At 42.0% G+C, this 18,021-nt stretch overlaps 1 protein-coding gene across 3 annotated transcripts in view; it reads right to left on the reverse strand.

Moving 5' to 3' along the window:
• The window catches only part of SEMA3A (semaphorin 3A), a 332,084-nt gene that overhangs the window by 263,667 nt on the left and 50,396 nt on the right, over positions 1–18,021 (reverse strand). The window contains exon 1 of one of the 3 annotated variants that reach the window (XM_053257037.1): positions 9,523–9,537. The exons of the other annotated variants lie outside the window; for them this stretch is intronic. The gene's annotated coding sequence lies outside the window, so the exon portion shown is untranslated. Of the gene's footprint in view, positions 1–9,522; positions 9,538–18,021 lie in introns of those variants that run through there. 3 annotated transcript variants of the gene reach the window in all.

Raw genomic sequence — 18,021 nt, forward strand, 5'->3', positions numbered from 1 at the left:
ATGGTAGATCATGAAACGAAGACCTAGATTATACAAACAGCAGGTGATTTAATAAAACTGATCCTGGCCCACATCACTTCAAACTACACTTGTGGCAACCAGAGCACAGAGAAGGTCCCCCCGCCCCAACTCTTTAGCCCTGCACTGATTTCTTGATTTAAATCTCCCTCTTCCCCATAACTGCTTCTACCTGCGGGGGAAAAAAACTTATGAACAAATATAGTATATGTACACAAAACTACACGTGTACCCAGGCAACCAGTTACTCAATGTCAGAATTTCCACTTGAAATTCTGTCTCTAGTTTAGAAGCATTATGAAGGTGGTATAATCTCAGAATTATTTATAGCTAGGATGTGACCCCACACCTGTTCCCCCAATAAATATGACTTTTCAGTGCAAACTCTTAATTTCTTATGCATATAAGGCCATTTAGCTGTATTTTAAATGTGTAAAATTATGCCTAAAAATAAATGGGATAATGATAGTATGATATTAATTTGAGCCAAAGCCCATATTCGGTTAGCCTTGGAATGTATGAGTAAGAAAATATGTCTTGGAACATGTTCAGAGTGGAACTTGTGCAACTAGCACCTACATACACATTTTCAAGAGACTTTCACGTATGGATCTCTCTTTTGAGAAATTAATAGGGCTGTTCTCATGACCATTAATGCTTTGGGAGCTGTGCATGATCCTAATTTTTTGGTCACGTGTGAGTTAAAAGCTACCTTGTTCCCCAAGGTGCAAAATACGAACTTAAAAAACTAGATCTTATGCAGGATTGGAATATTTCTTGGTTTCAGTATCACCAGATTAGCGCCTTATTCAAGCAAGATTGTAAAAAGGGTCTTAATCAATCAAAGTCAGAATTTGAACAGTTGTGTGACAAGGAAGACAAAATAGTTTCTAGGATGTATGAACTGTTATTATTAGAAGATACAAGAACGGAAGTAGTGAAAACTTCAATGATTAAATGGGCTCAAGATTTTGGCTACAATATAGACTTGGAGAAACGGGAAAAACTATGGCTAGAAGACATGAAATACACTGCTTGTTCTAATTTAAAGGAAAATAATCTTAAAATGATGTACAGATGGCATCTAACTCCTAAGAAGTTGGCTTTAATGTACAAGAATATGTCAAACAAATGTTGGAAGTGTAAAAAAGAGGAGGGTTCCTATATACATTTATGGTGGACTTGTAATAAGTCTAAAGGCTATTGGGATTTAATATACAATGAGCTTAAGAAAGTGTTTAAAATGACTTTCTATAAGAGCCCAGAAACAATACTATTAGGCATCGATAATAGCTCATTGCCTAGGAAATACTGGATTCTCTTTATGTATCTGACAGCAGCAAGACTGGCATTTGCATACAAATGGAAAGACATCCATTGCCCAAGTAAAGAGGATTGGATACTTAAAGTGTTAGAGTTGGCAGAAATGGCAAAGCTAATAGCATTATTAAGAAATAAATCTGAAGCATTTAAAAGGGAGTGGGACCCTCTTCTTACTTACCTAAAAACATATAAAATGGATTTCTATCAGGCTTTTGAGTGGTAACAAAAATGTTTTTAAAATGCTCTAGAGCTGACATTTGTACGATTTAACGGGGGGAGAACGATTAAATTACAGGCAAGACTTGGGTATTGTAACTGATACTTGTTCTAATGATGAGATGGAAGTCCTCTTGTCTTTTTTTGTGTTTTTCTTTCTTTTTTCCTTTTTTTTGGTGTGTGTGCGTGTGTGTATCTTATGTTGTGAAAAATGGAATAAAAAGTTATTTTTTTTTTTAAAAAGCTACCAGTAGATGGGGTGGTGGTGGTGGTATGATCATGTGGGAGGTGGATGCAAGCAGGCTACAATGGCATTTCCCCCTACCTTGGTAATATACAGGGTAAAAGTACTGGGTAAGTTGACACTGTTGGAGCCTGCACCCGCCTCCCACAAGATCACCGTCTCATCCTCTGATCGAGCTTTCAGCTCACATACAAACTAAAATCAGGAGCATGGATAGCTCCTGAAGTTGGGTAGGACATTTGTCCTTCCCAGTTAACAGTCATGAAAACAGCCCTCTTGTCTACAACCAGTCCTTCACCAAAGGATTTGAAAGCTGGCCGAAGGTCCTGAAGATAAAGCCTGATTTTAAGGTACAGAAGATAAAGCCTTCTGCAAATAAAGACTGTAAAGGGCAAGGCACTGAAGCAAAGGGAGAAGTGCAAGGGAGTTTCACTTTCTCTTAATGCCATTCTGGCATAACGTACTCTTTTGTGCTCCTATTTCCCCAATCAGTAATCAGTTTACTGATTACAATCAGTATCAGTTTTCTTGTGCTGAGAGTGTGAGCATTGTAGATTAATGGTGCTTTTTGTAATACATAAAGGCTCTCCACACAAGCAGTGTGAAGAGCCTAAAGGGATTTTGCTCTCCCCGCAGATGACCAGGGAGATGTCACAGAGCTGGTTGGAGCAGTGGGGTTTGGGGGGCCCCCTGCCCCCCAGAATGCCCTGCATGAGTGTACCGGGCATTCTGGGGAGTCTCCTGAAGCTTATTGTAGCCTCTCTGTGTTATTGTAGCCTCTTATTGTAGCCTCTCCGGGGGACACTTGTGAGTCACTGTGATGCAGAGCCATGGTGCAGCGACACAGAGCAATGGTGTGGCGACACACAATCACCTAACCCGCTTTTGGGGCACTATTGCACCTGAAACCTGAAGTGGTGAGCTACCAAAGAAGGTTTGCCACCATGCTGCTGCCGGGAGCCACACAGCTCCTGGCAGTTCTCACACACAGTGGAAACTGGGCTGGGCTCCCCTAAACCAGTTTCCATTGCGCATGAGAATAGCCTCAGTGTTTACCTGACTTGGGGAAGAAAAAAAAGAGGGAAGGCACTGCAACTAAGCAAATAAATGCTCCAGAGCAAATTGAATGTTCAAGAGGTCAGGAGCCAGTTGAAGGGAGAAGAGTTTGGCAGCAGTTAGAAAACCAATGGTTGTTCTGAGGAGGAGAAAAGATATAGAGAAGGAAAAAAGAAAAGGAGAGAAAAGAAAAGGAAGGAAAGGAGAGATAAGACAGAAAGGGAATGGCAGAGAAATAACAGAAAGAAGTGAGACTTTCTGTCTATTACTGAGGACATCTGGGCCCAGTCATAAAGTATCTTAAAATGCACACTTTTAAAAGAGATGAGTAATCATATCACTTTTTGGGTTTATCAACTATGGAATGCTTACAGTGTTGTAAATTTCCTTATTATTACCCATTCATTCTGGTTACCCAATATGTTTTATTGCCCATACATTTTCTTTCAATATAATTATTATTATATCAAAGCCTTTTTGATATAGTTTGTATTCAGTTTGTTTTTGAATTATATTCTATTGATTGCTTTTGAATTATATGGAGACCAGGGTATTATTCACACAGGGCTTTTAGCTCATTTCTCCTCCAGAATGGAAAAGGTGTGTTCACATATTGGTCAGATTTACCCTGAAGTCCCTGCAAGTTTATTGGGGAGCACTTCTCCTACAATTCAGGTTTTTTTAATTGTGTGTTAGAGTGTAAACAAATTTATATTCAGGATAAATAAAATCCATTTTTTGCGTTGGGTTTTTTGGGCAACTTCAAACTCGCAATAAAGCCTCACAGTAAACCCACGGTAAAGCCTGCTGTGTGAAAAATGCCCTGGGAAACTATAATAACAACCACCACCACAACAATAAACAAACCAGTCAATAACAACAACAACAACAACAACAATAAACAAACCAGTCAATAACACCTGTCTGACTGTGTAAAAAAGAAATAATAATAATAATTTCTTGTTTACACAGTCAGACAGGTGTTATTGACTGGTTTGTTTTATCCAGACATCGAGTCCTTCCCAAGGACCTGGGATGGCTGAATTTTATCATCAATACTGTTGGTTATTATAGATATCGTCGCAAAATATAGGCTGTTCCCAGTAAAGCTGCTTTTTATAATTGGCTGATGGTGATTTCTGTGGCCCCTATGGTGTTGAGGTGCTCTTCAAGGTCTTTTGGAACTGCACCCAGGGCGCCAATGACCACTGGGATTATTTTGGTCTTTTTCTGCCACAGCCTTTCAATTTCAATTTGTAGATCTTTGTATTTTGTGATTTTTTCTATTTCTTTTTCTTCTATTCTGCTATCCCCTGGTATTGCTATGTCGATATTTTAACTTGTTTTACTTTCTTCTCGACTACATTTATATCTGGTGTATTGTGTGGCAGATGTTTGTCTGTTTGTAGTCGGAAGTCCAATAATATTTTTACATCTTCATTTTCTACCACTTTTTCAATTTTATGGTCCCACCAATTTTTGGCTACAGGTAGCTTGTATTTTTTGCAGATGTTCCAGTGTATCATCCCTACTACTTTGTCATGCCTTTGTTTGTAGTCAGTCTGTGCGATCTTTTTACAACAGCTGATTAGGTGGTCCACAGTTTCATCTGCTTCTTTACAAAGACGGCACTTGCTGTTTGTTGTGGATTTTTTGACTTTTGCTCTTATTGCATTTGTTCTTAGTGCCTGTTCTTGTGCAGCCAGTATTAAACCCTCTGTTTCTTTCTTCAAGTTGCCATTCTTAAGCCATTGCCAGGTCTTGGTGATGTCTGATTTTCCACTTATATTGTGCAAATATTGACCATGCAGTGGCTTATTTTTTCCATTTTTCTGATCGGTTCTTGACTTGTTCTTTCTTGTAGGCCTGCTTTGTTTCATTGGTTTTGAATAGTTTCGCATTATTGACCATTTGAAGTGCATCTTCTTCACTGTCCTTTATATATTCTTCAAGGCCTCTTTTCTCCTCCTCTACTGTTTGATGGACTTGCAGCATACCTCTTCCACCTGAGCTGCCAGGGAGGGATAGCCTATCTACATCACTGAGGGTGTGCAGGGCATGATTGATGGTCATTATTCTCCTGGTCTTACAATCTAGCGTCTCTAGCTCTGCCTGGGTCCAGTCTATTATTCCTGCAGTGTATCTGATAACAGTCATAGCCAAGGTGTTGATGGCTTGTATGGTGTTCCCGCCATTGAGTTTGGACTTGAGAATTTTTCTAACTCTCCTGATGTATTCACTTCCCATTTTTCTTTTAACTTCAGTGTGTGCAATGTTATCAGCTTGGAAAATGCCCAAGTATTTGTAAGGTTCTTTCTCTTCCAGGTTCTTGATCTTGCTTCCATTGGGCAGTTCTATTCCTTCTGTTTTTCTTATTTTCCCTCTGTTCATTATTAATGCAACACACTTGTCTAGTCCAAACTCCATTGCTATATTGCTACTGAATATACGGACAGTGCTTAGCAGTGATTCGATTTCTGACTGGGACTTTCCATACAACTTCAGATCGTCCATGTACAGCAGATGGTTGATTTTACTTGATGTTTTAGATGTTTGGTATCTCAGGCCTGTTTTGTTTAGTATTTGTGAAAGTGGGGTCATGGCGATTACAAACAGAGGGGATAATGAGTCCCCTTGGAAAATGCCTCTTCTAATGCTAACCTGTACAAGTGTCTCGCCATTGATTGTTAACTGTGTATTCCACATGCTCATTGCTTTTCAAAATAAATATCTGAATGTTTTTGCTGACACCAGTTGTTTCTAAACATTTTATTATCCATGTGTGAGGCAATGAAAAGAAGGCTTGTTCCATGCAACACTTAGATTTGTTATTCTTCTCTTGCAATGTTCTAAAATCATTTTGTCAATCAGCAGCTGGTCTTTTGTGCCTCTGGTGTTGGGCAATTTCTGTTCTGTTCAACTGGAAGCTGTTTGTTAGTTAATAAGTGTTGCATCACTTCATCTGCTATTATTCCAGTTAATAATTTGAACATGGTTGGCAGGCAGCTTATCGGTCTATAATTACTTGGAACTGCACCTTTTGCTGGGTCTTTCATGATGAGGTGAGTTTTCCCAGTTGTTAGCCATTGTTCAATATCACCTCCTTGCAAAATGTGATTGAACTGTTTTGATAGTTGTTTATGAAGGCTTGTTAGGTGTTTAAGCCAAAAGCCATGCAGTTCATCGTTGCCTGGAGCAGTCCAATTTTTAATTTTCTTTGCTCTTTCACTTATTACTTCTGGTGTTATTATTAGATCTTGCATTTGTTGGTTACATTTTTTGACCTCTTTCATCCAGCCTGCTTTTTTATTATAATCTCTTGGATTGTCCCATAATTTCCCCCAGAATTGCACTGTTTCTTCTTTATTTGGTGTTTCTAGGTTTCTTGCAGTTTCTCCTTCTATGCTTTGGTAGAAACGTCTCTGATTTGACTGGAATTGGAGATTCTGACTGTGTTGTGTAGTTCTGGCTTCATATCTGCTAATCTTCTTTGACACTGTTGTTATTTGCTGCTTTATTATTTCCAGGACTTCTCTAATTTTCCTTGAATCTAGGTGGTATTTTTGGATCAGATACTGTTTGGTGTTTTCATTCTTCAGCTTCTTGTCTTTCATATCTTTCAATTTTCTAGCATCTGATCTAAACCTGGAGATTTTATTTTCTAATCTAATCTTCCATTTAGGTGATGTACTACTTTCTTTTTTGACAGGTCCATTGATCTTATATCCGAGCTCTTGTGTTGTTATTGTTGCTGCACTGTACATTAGTTGGTTTGTTTCTTGCAAATTATTGGTTGTTATTTCTGCAAGTGCAGCATTGACATCTTTTAATGCCTGAGCAAGTTGTTTTTTGGCAACTGTTTTTAGAGCTGGAAGTCGAACCCTGGTGGTTGTTTGGTTCACGCGATCAGTTATTTTTTGCTTTAGTTCTTGCTGCTTTTCTGTTAAACGGCATTTGGGGTTTTGAGGTGAAGGCAAAGGGGAGGTTGCCTGGTTTTGATTTTGAAACAGTTCAGCAACAGTGGAATCCTCGATTTCCAACACCTCCTCCACCTGCGCCTGAGCAACTTCTTCAATTGGTGGTAATTCTTCTTCCATATCTTGAGCCTGTGTTGCTCTTTGCAGTTCTTCCAGCTCAACTCCTGTGAATACTTTATTTCTTATTATGAATCTTCTCTGGTCTGCTAGCCTTTGTTCTGTGATTTCTGTATCTGGATGCTTCTCTTTCCAAATTTGGTACATTCTTTTTCAATAACCTCTTCTAGTTGGACTAGACTTGTAATAGCAGATCATTATTTCCTTGTTGGCATTTTTTGTATATTTTTTTTTGGTTAAGCGACGTTTCTTCCAGTAACTTTGCTGTCTTCAGCCCTGGTTGCTCAACTGAAGATCCTGAGTCCTGTTGCCCACTTGCCACCAGATGTCCAGGGACTCCAGCACCTGGCACAATCCTTGTTGACCCGGGCGACGACTGATCCTGTATAGATTTATTAAAGTTACATCTCACCATATTGTTGATGGGAGAGGCACTCTTTGCTGGCTCCTCTGGTGAGACCTGTTCAGTATGGTTGGACCTCTGGCATAGCTCTCACCTTCCAATAATAATAATAACAATAATAATAATCAAAAAATACAAGCTACCTGTAGCCAAACATTGGTGGGACCATAAAATTGAAAAAGTTGAAGAAATGAAGATGTAAAAATATTATGGGACTTCCGAGTACAAACAGACAAACATCTGCCACACAATACACCAGATATAACTGTAGTCGAGAAGAAAGAAAAACAAGTCTAATTAATCAACATAGCAATACCAGGGGATAGCAGAATAGAACTAAAAGAAAAAGAAAAAATCACCATATACAAAGATCTACAAATTGAAATTGAAAGGCTGTGGCAGAAAAAGACCAAAATAATCCCAGTGGTCATTGGCGCCCTGGGATAAAACAAACCAGTCAATAACACCTGTCTGACTGTGTAAAGAAGAAATAATAATAATAACAATAATAATAATAATAATTATTATTATTTACATTTATATCCCGCTCTTCCTCCAAGGGGCCCAGAGCGGTGTACTACATACTTGAGTTTCTCTTTCACAACAACCCTGTGAAGTAGGTTAGGCTGAGAGAGAAGTGACTGGCCCAGAATCACCCAGCTTGTTTCATGGCTGAATGGGGATTTGAACTTGGGTCTCCCTGGTCCTAGTCCAGTACTCTAACCACTACACCACGCTGGCTCTGGTGTGGGCAGGGGCCTAGGAGAAATATTTTTTCCCTCCCACAGAATAAAAAACTTGTTGCCCCCTTAATTAGGGCTAATTCCCCTAAGAAGGGCTACATAGATTTATGGTGCTTTTGTAATAAACAGCTTATTTACAGATGTACAGGTTGAGTGGATAGGAATCAAGCATGCACACAAGATAGGATTAGATTCAAAGCAATTTCAGTCCCACATTTCAGTATACTATATATACACAAATATATACGAGTTATATTTGCGAGTTCGGAAACTCTTAGCAACCTGCTTAGTCTATTCCAAATTCTAAGCTGGTTTCTTTTCTATTTTTTCAACTAAATGAAAGTCTGTTGAAAGTGGCTAACTTTGTACATACCAAAGAAAAATTCAGAGCACCATTATTTCCAGGAGGCAAAATGGGCTGTAGAGGCAACAGATGACTGGTGAGAATTGCACTTCTGTTGCACATGCAAACTTTGTGTGTGTGTGCTCAACATTAGTTTGGATGTCAGCCAATAGTCCTTCCAGTCCCTATCCAGTTTTGTGGGGTATGACACAAATCCCAGACACCGAGAACATCAAAGGCAACAAATCATTGTGCATCATAAAATGTCAGGCTCTACAAAAGCCTAGAGAGTAAGGGCTATTTTGAAAAAAAACATGACATTATGAGCAAAAAATAGCACTGGTGAGACACAGACACATTTTCCACATCTGAAATGTTTTCACATCTTATACGTTCTTCTCTCATACATTGTAGGGATGTGTGCATGAATCGTTTTGGGCAGCCATGGGGGGCAGCAGGGGGCGGAGATCAGTAGCTTTAAGAATGAGGCATTCCGGTCATTACCTGCTCCTCCATCACCCCACCACTGTTCCAGTTGCAGTGCTGTCCTTCCGAAAAAGCCGCACATGGCTGCGTCATGGTAGACATGTGAGTGCTGCTGCAACGCAGCTATGCACGGCCTTTTGGGAAGGACACTGTCGTGGCCAGAACAGCAGGTGAAGACTTGCATGCCTCTTTTTTAAAGCTACCACTTGCCCCCCACCAAAACGTTTCAAATGAGGCTGCCCAAATTGTTTAAGCACTGTGATAATGAGGTGCCAAAATCATTTTGGCACATCCCTAATGCATTGCACTTGGAACATCGGAAGAAACAAGACACATTTGTCTTTCCCTCATCCTTGCTTTGTTTTAATGTCTTAAGTTGCCCAATGACTCATTGTCAAACAATCAATGATAAGAATGCAGGTGATAAAATTTAGATTCAAGGAGAATGATGGGCAAGATTTTGTCAGACACAGTCTGAAGCCAATTGCATTCTTATATGGTCCTTACTCATGGGAATACATTTCCATGCATTTGTGAAGACTTGAAGTGAACCATAACATAAGTTGTTTCGAAGTAACACATAGCTTGTCACTTACTATTACTGAAATGCTCAAGACTGAAGAAAAGCAATGACTTCTACAAATGGCTAAATCCTGGAAGGCGGAATTCAAGTCATGCAGCAATTCTCCTTGGATATTTCACATGGAAAATAAAGGAAATCTTTTGCAACTAAGGACCATTGTTCCAGATTTAACTCCTGCAAAAGGTTAAGCCCAATGAAACAGCAGATGCCTTTCTCTCTCTCTCTCTCTCTCTCACACACACACACAGCAGTTATACTTTCAAGAAATCTTTCCTGTACCTGGTAACACTCATCAGGGACCAGTATACTAGAACCAAGAGGATTACACAGCTTGTTTTGGAAAACAGGAATTCTTTTTGTGTGACCTCTATATATCTCATGATAATTTAAGGCCTCCAGTTCATTGACACTGCTCAGCACTCCTGAAAACATAGGGTTTGTAGTTTGTTAGGGTTTAAAATATATCTATATCTATATCTATATCTATATCTATATCTATATCTATATCTATATCTATATCTATATCTACACACACACACACACACACACTAGATTTTCTATAGAAAACATTCTTCAAGAATGTTCATAATGGAATGGCATTCACTTTCTATCAGGATCTAGCCATTACAATATCTATATATATATATCTCCTGGGTGTGCCCAGGAAAAATGTGTCCCGGCAGCCCAGCTGATTGGCTGGGCTGCAGGGGCGCCTGCTTGGTCCTGGCGCACCCAGGAGAATTGCCTGGCTGGGCGGCTGCGGAGGCAAGGCGGCAGGCCCGGCCGCAGAGGCAAGGCGGCGGGCCCAGCAGGCAGCGGCGGCAGGCCAGCTAGAGTCACAGATGCTCTGTGCCCGGGCCCACTAGTTGAGATAATTTCTAGTTTCTTAACAATGTTGCTTATTATAGTTGAATAATCAAAACACAGTGAGGCTATTCTCACAAGCAGCAGAAACCAGGCTCCGTTTCTGCTGCTTATGTGCTGCAACAGGAGCCGCACAGCTCCCAGCAGCCAGACATAAATGCTCCCCCCCCATTAAATTAGGTTAGCAGAGCATGTGCTCCGCTAACCCCATTGGGGGGGCGGGTGTCGCCATGGCGCAGCTCCCCAGTGGGGAGGCTACAACAAGTCTCCCTGTGTTGGGGGGCTCCCCAGAATGCCCCGTGCACTCATGCTAGGCATTCTGGGACTTCAGGGGGCCGGGAGGCCCCCGATCCCCATCACCCCAACCAGCTCTGTGACAGAACTGTCATGTGGGCAGCCGATCTAGCTGCCCAGGGTGAGCTGCCGGCTCATATGCGGGGAGAGCAGGTCAAGCCTGCTTTCCCTGCAAACCCCCTTATGGTGCTTCATACAGCTCATGTGAAGCACATCTGTTACTGTATGTAGTAATACCTATACAACGGTATAACCAATTGTGGTTTTCAATTTCTTTTTTAATTGATCAACATTGCTTCCTATTATTTTTAGCCTACTTTCTGAAGAGAGGAAGTCTTATAAGAGTCTGTGTCTTCCCCCATAACATTACGAACCACATTTACAGCACATGGGAGGGAGTCCTGGGGGACCTTCTCATCTGCCATCTTAGTTCAGGGCGGCAGCAACTTCAAGAATAATCACTACCCTATGCACCAGCAGTCCAATACAAACCACTTTCACAACATATGGGAAGGGGTTCTGCAGTATGCTGACAGGAGTCACTGCTTGACTCGAATGTGGCTGTTATTCTTGAAGCCACCTTGTCTGGTGCAGCTTGGGAGTTTCATGTCCTCCATGATGTCCATAGACTTGTCTCAACTGATTTCGGGCCCTACGTATGTGGCAGGCCATACACTCGACTTAGTCTTTGGGTCATTGGTGGATGGTGGTGCTCCACGGTTAGCCCAGCAGGTTTAAATACTGTTGTCATCAACACTGAAGATTGGACTGAGGATGGACCTAATACACCTCTGTAGCGGTGGGAGACCAGTTAGCATAGTGTGCCCATAGAGGCTTATGGGTCCTAATGGATTCCTGACAGGTCTGGGGGAGTTTTCTGTTTAGAGAGTGGACGATCCTATCAACGTCCTGGTCTCCTTCTGGTATGAGGAGATGGGTCGGGTGCTTGACATGGTCGCAACTAGGCATCCCCTCCCAATCCACTGAGTCCAAGTGACTCCCTGGTATACAGGTGAGTTGCAGGCAATGAAGTAGGCTGGTAGATGGTTTGAGCATTGTTGGCAAACAACAACCACCTAGAATGAATGTGACTGAACACAGGATAGAGCCTACATTAGGGCCTATTCTATGGTGGCGGTGGCAGTGAAGAAATCCTACTTTTCTGCCACCATTGTGTCTGCTCAGTGTTGTCCAGCAGAGCTTTTTTGAGTGAGGGCCTATGTGAGAGCTCCAAAGTTCATTAAACAGCACCTTCAGCAGCCTACTGTGATTAATTTGCATTACGTTTTACGGATATAATCACTCTTATCTTTTCTGACTTGGATGCTAAAGTTTTTGCAGCATCGGAACTGGATGTTACCAATACACCACCTTGGTCTTGTTATATTGGACTGGGTCTCACAATCAGTGAGACCCCGTTTCTTCCAGTGTGTGAGGAGAGTGGGCTAAGCCTGCTTTCCTTGCACACGAGTGGGCAGGGAGCCCTGGGAGGCCGGATCAGCCGCCCACATGATTGCCGGCTCTGTAATGGAGCCGGTGGGGGCTGGGGAGCTCAGGGGCCGTGTGGCCCCCGGAAGCCCCAGTATGCCCTGCGCGAGCACACAGGGCATACTGGGGAGACCCCCAGAGCTGGGAGGTGGCTTTTCACCTCCCCTCCGGGGGTCTACTCGCGAGTAGCTGTGGCATGGAGCTGCACCGTGGCTAATTACGACCAGACAGCCCGGGTTTGCGGAGCACTTGCTCCGCAAACCCGGGCTATGGGGAGGGCTACAGGAGCGGGTTACCCGCTCGAGAACCACTGGGCTCACAGCCAAGGCCTGTGGTTCTCACGATTAGCAAAAGGCTCTCCTAGCCCGATTTTTGCTAATTGTGTGAATAGCCCCATTGAATGGTTTTTAGACTGTGATGGTGTGGGTTGCTTAGAAGGCTGAGGCATAGCATGTGCATGCTCAACCCTTGCCCTTCATGGTTAGTGAAGGCTGCTAGGAAGGGGCTGGACCCATGGGTGGTGGGGATGGTGAATGTCTCCCTGAAGGAGAGACATTCCTGGACACCCTCCCTGGAGGGTGGTGCCCCCTCGCTGAAGGAAGCAGTCATCAGGCCTCACCTTAAAAAGCCCTCATTGGACCCAGATTATTTAAATAACTTTAGACCATTTTCTAACTTCCCCTTCCTGGGAAAATGGTTGGAGAGTGTGATGATGTCCCAGCTCCAGGAAGCCCTGGATGAATCTGCTTACTTCGATCCTTTCCAGTCTGGCTTGGTCGCCCTGGTAGATGACCTACACCAAGAGAAAGACAGAGGGAGTAATTCTCTGTTGATTCTCCTGGACCTCTTACTGGCTTTTGATACCATCAACCATGCTATCCTTCTGGGTCGTCTCTCTGGGTTGTGACTTGAAGACTTGCTTATATGGTGGCTCTGCTCCTACCTGGAGGGTTGTTGTCCAAAGGATGTTGGTGCTGGGGGTTGTTGGAGCTGAGGGACACTTGCAGTACTCCTTAACCTTTGGCATATGGGGTGCTGCAGGGATCTATTCTGTCCCCTACGCTGTCTGACATCTTCATGAAACCTTTGAGAGAGGTCATCCATGGGTGTCGGCTGTGGTGCCATCAGTGTGCAGCTAACACCCAGCTCTACCTGTCATTTAAATCAGCAGAAACCAGAGAGTCAGTGGATGCTCTGAACTGGGGTTTGGAGGTTGTTCTGGGCTGGATGGACGCAAGATGAACATAATCCAGATAAGATGGAAGTGCTCTGGGTTGGTAAAACTGATCGTCCGAGTAGTGATGTAAATCTGGTTTGGGACAGGGTCACACTCTTCCTGAAAGACAAAGTCTGCAGCTTGGGGGTGCTTCTGGACCCTACAGTGTCCTTGGAGGCACAGGTGGTAGCTGGGTTTTTTAATCAGCCACAGCTGGTACACCAGCTACAACCCTATTTGGAGAATTCAGACCTGACCTCAGTCACTCATGCTTTGGTGACATACAGACTGAACTACTGTAACACAATCTACATGGGCTTGCCCTTGAAGACTATTTGGAAGTTTCAGTTGGTCCAGAATGCTGCTGCAAGGGTGTTTGTGGGTGGAAGTCACTTCATGAGTGCTACACCCATCCTGCAGCAGCTTCACTGGTTACTGGTCTCTTTCCAGGCTAGAATCTAGGTGCTTGTCTTGTCCTTTAAAGCCCTACACTGCTTAGGGCCTGTTGAACCACATTTGGCCATACAAACCTGCCAGGGCCCTTGGTTTGGCATCTCATTGCCTTGCCACTAACAGAGATCCAGTTGGTGGGGACTAGAGACAGGACCTTTTTGGTTGTGGCCCCTCTGCCTTGGAACACCTTCTCAGAATAGTTTTGCCATGTTCCTTCCCTCAGTGTTTTTTTAAAATTAAAGACATATCTTTTTAGAGAGGTTTGTTATTGCTTTAGTTTTTTAGTTCTTTGTTTTCAGCTTTTTACTAAAAGCTTTTAATTTGAAACTTAAAATTTGGAATTTTAAATGTGCTTATAGGTAGGTCTTTAAACTTGTTTAATTTTATTATTTTTTAAAACTTATATTGCATCTATTTTAATAATGTTGTGAGCCACCCCAAGCAGTAGTGTACTTGAGGGGCAGGGTGTAAATGTTTTAAAATTATATTGGGTGGGAAATGGACAAAGAAGCCTGATTTCTTAGAATGGTAATGAAATACTAACCAATAGATTTCATTCTAAAATCTTAAAGTGATTTCTATGTTGAAAAAAGGAGAAAGTAGGCTCCATTACATGTACTTAGAACTACTTGTTTAGTAACAGTGAATAAAAATTCTTAACATTTATGGAGGGTTTTCTGACTGTTCAAAGCACTTCATGTACATTATTGCAATAATCCTATATTAGGATTGTATTGACCTGTAAGGCAGGTCAATACAATTATTATCCCACTTGCAGAGGGGTAACCAAGGTCGAGAGACAGCAGTTTGAAGAAAGATTGTCAGTTTTAGGAGCCATTATACAAACTATTACTACCACTACTACTATTATGAATATTTATATACCACTCTTCAACCAAAGTTCACAAAGCAGTTTAGAAAGAAAGAAAGAAAGAAAGAAAGAAAGAAAGAAAGAAAGAAAGAAAGAAAGAAAGAAAATAAAATTGTTCCGTCTCCAAAGGGCTCACAATCTAAAATGAAACATAAGGCAGATAACAGCAATAGCCACTGGGGCTGGATAGGGACACTTTCTCTCCACCTGCTAAATGTAAGAGAATCCACTTTAAAAGGTGTATCTTTGCTCAGTTAGCAGGGACTAACGGAACAACATTTCACTAGAGCATACTATCTCTGACTGTGAAGAACTTTGAATGCTCCAGCACTGACAAGAAGTAGAAGATGGGGGGACGGGACTACTGGCTATAATTTATCTTTGAGTTTAATGGTTACTTTCGCCTAGGCATTCCTTAGGGATAGAGAAAATTAGCCACTAAGGAAATAAGTGGAGATAAATATTCTTTAGAATATTTATATACTCTGCTCAACAAACAACAACAACCAAAGTTCTCAGTTCAGTTTGCATGGCAAAAGGAATGAGAAGATGGTTCCCTCTCCCAAAGGGGCTCACAATTTAAAGTTTCTAATGAAAGTTTCTAATAATAATAAGTTTCCATTGCAGTTGCTGGGATGAATACAGACAGTGACTATCCCCTGCTAAATAGGAGAACCACCCCTTGAAGAGGTTTCCTTTTTCCCAGTAGCAAAGATAACCAATGGACAGGGCAGAGACCACTACTTCCTTGTGGTGTTTATCTTCAAACCTACCATCCCCCAGCTTGTTCAGACATCCTGACCAATGGTTTCCAATAAATTCAAATCCCAAACTTTTTTGTCCTTGAGAGCTAATGCTTGGGGCAACTTGAAGGTGGACTCAGAAACACTAATTGGCCAAAAACCAACAAACAAAAACCCCACCCAAACAAGTCTAAAAAAGAACCACCAGGGATGGTGACAGTCAAATTCCCAACTACATATAACCTTCTGATGAAAAGTTCCAGATACCATAACCAGCTCCTCAGCCATCCCTTCTCCATTTTCTACAGATAGATAGATTTGCATATGGTAAGTACTCACACTTCTGCAGAAATGTGCTATTATATCATTTCCTGACGAGCAGCAAGTAGCTATGCATCAAAAAGCTATTACAGTATGAGTAATGCTTTTGCTTTTAATGAAAAGTGTTCTATTACATGTTTAATAGGTAGCAGGATATATTTTACTTTGTGACTTAATTCCAAAACCTGTAACTTCCTAAGAATGAATGAATGAATGAATAAATGAATGAACAAAAGATGGGGGTGGAGTTTGTCTTATAAACCAAGGTAGGTGGTTTGTTTAAAAGAAAATGAACTATATAATTTGCTTGGGAAAAACCAACCACAACCAGTTCAGAAAAGCAGGAGGGTCATGATGGTCAGTTTTATTTTAATATGGTCAGATTTACTTTTCACCATAATGTGTTTCAAAAAGTTATTTAAAACATTAGCCTAAGCAAACAATTGTTATTAGCAGTGTACAGTGCCATGAAGGTGGAATAAGTCCCACCCCCACTGTGCAGCAAGGGAGAGGTCCTGCCACCCTCATGCCCTGCCATTCATGCTTATAGCATGGCTTGTCTGAGAAGGAAGAGCCCTACTCATTATGACAGGTTCTTCCATGATTGTGAGGCTGGATTGCAATCATGGAAGGACTTGCCATCACACTTAGGGCTCCTCCTGCTTCAGACAAGCCATCATAGAAGTGCTCACCATCATGAGAGGCTCTTCCCTCTTCAGATAACCCCCACTGTAAGTGTGAGCAGCGGGTATGGATGTGCATGGAACTGGTTTCCCTGGTTCAGCTTGAACCTGACTTGGATTCAAGCTGGCCTGGGAGGCTCGGGATCTATCAAGCTGGGGCCTGGTATGGCCATCAAGCTGCCCGAGCCAGCTCGCAAGGTCTAGCTCTATATGCTGGACCTAGTTCTGCTGCTGGACTTGGCTCTGCTCCACCTGGCTCAGGTGGAGGAGGTGGCCAGGATTGCCTTTGCACAGCTTCAGCTAGTGCGCTAGCCGAAGGCAGATCTGGCCACGTTTTCCCATGGCTGGATTACTGCAATACACTTTACATGGGGCTGCTCATATTCAGAAACTTCCGTTAGTGCAGAATGCAGCAACTATGGTTCTTTCTAGAACTGCTCATTCAGAGCATATTAACCTGTTTTGAAAGAGCTGCATTGGCTGCATTTGTGTAGTAGTAGTTGTAACTTTTTTTTCGGTACATAACCAGGAAAAACAAAAAAGCAGCAGCAACAGCAGTATACATGTCTAATATAACTTAACGTTAATTTCATGTTAATTTTAACAATTGTGTGTTAATAAATTAGCATTTCTATTTTATGCCTAATTTTGCTTTCTGAAAGGAAATATTGTTGCTGGTAACTCTAACTCTGGAATTCTGCTACCTACAAATTCCAGCAGCAGTGCTACTCTCATGAAGTCAGTTGACAGGGATGGCTACCCAACTGTGTCCTGATTGTTATCTCCTCTACCTCTTTATCAAAAGTAAGGATGACAATGTTGAGCAATTTTGCTTTTCTCAATGTTAATGTGCATATGTGAAAGATGAGAATTGAGTTTTAGATGTGCTAGTATCAGGTTTTTAAAATTGAAGTAGGTTTACAATCACATTTCAACCTTATTACCATGTTTGTGCCACCTATAAACAGAACTGTTCCATCTGAATGACATTTTTTGTCCTATATTCACTATTTCTTTCTATTGGTGCCAATGGGAGTTTTCTTCCTGGGGTAGCTATGGAGGGTCCCAATCCAGAATGGGAAAATAGAAGGGACAAAGGGTTACAGACCTTCCCTCATGCCATGGTTTCAATCCCCCCACACCACCACTGCAGCTACTATTTAGAGGGAAAACCAAGCACATCAGCTCGAAAGGTAAAGTGTGCCGTCGAGCTAGTGTCGACTCCTGACGACCATGCAGCCCTGTGTTTGTCTTTAGTAGAAAACAGGAAGGGTTTGCCACTGCCTCCTCCTGCGCAGTATGAGATGATACCTTTCAGTATCTTCCTATATTGCTGCTGCCCAATATAGGTGTTTCCCATAGTCTGAGAAACATACCAGCGGGGATTCGAACTGGCAACCTCTGGCTAGCTAGTCAAGTCATTTCCCACTACGCCATTAGGTGGCTACATCAGCTCTAATGCACACTTAATGTAAATTAGCTATGAGACTTGTTAGAAAGCAGTATGGGCCAGAATCCAGATCTGGCAAGTGGGAGACTGTAAGGGTATTCACATGTGCAGCCTAATCCAGGTTAGGAC

This window comes from Hemicordylus capensis, chromosome 5 (assembly GCF_027244095.1).
Source record: "Hemicordylus capensis ecotype Gifberg chromosome 5, rHemCap1.1.pri, whole genome shotgun sequence".
NCBI lineage: Eukaryota > Metazoa > Chordata > Lepidosauria > Squamata > Cordylidae > Hemicordylus > Hemicordylus capensis.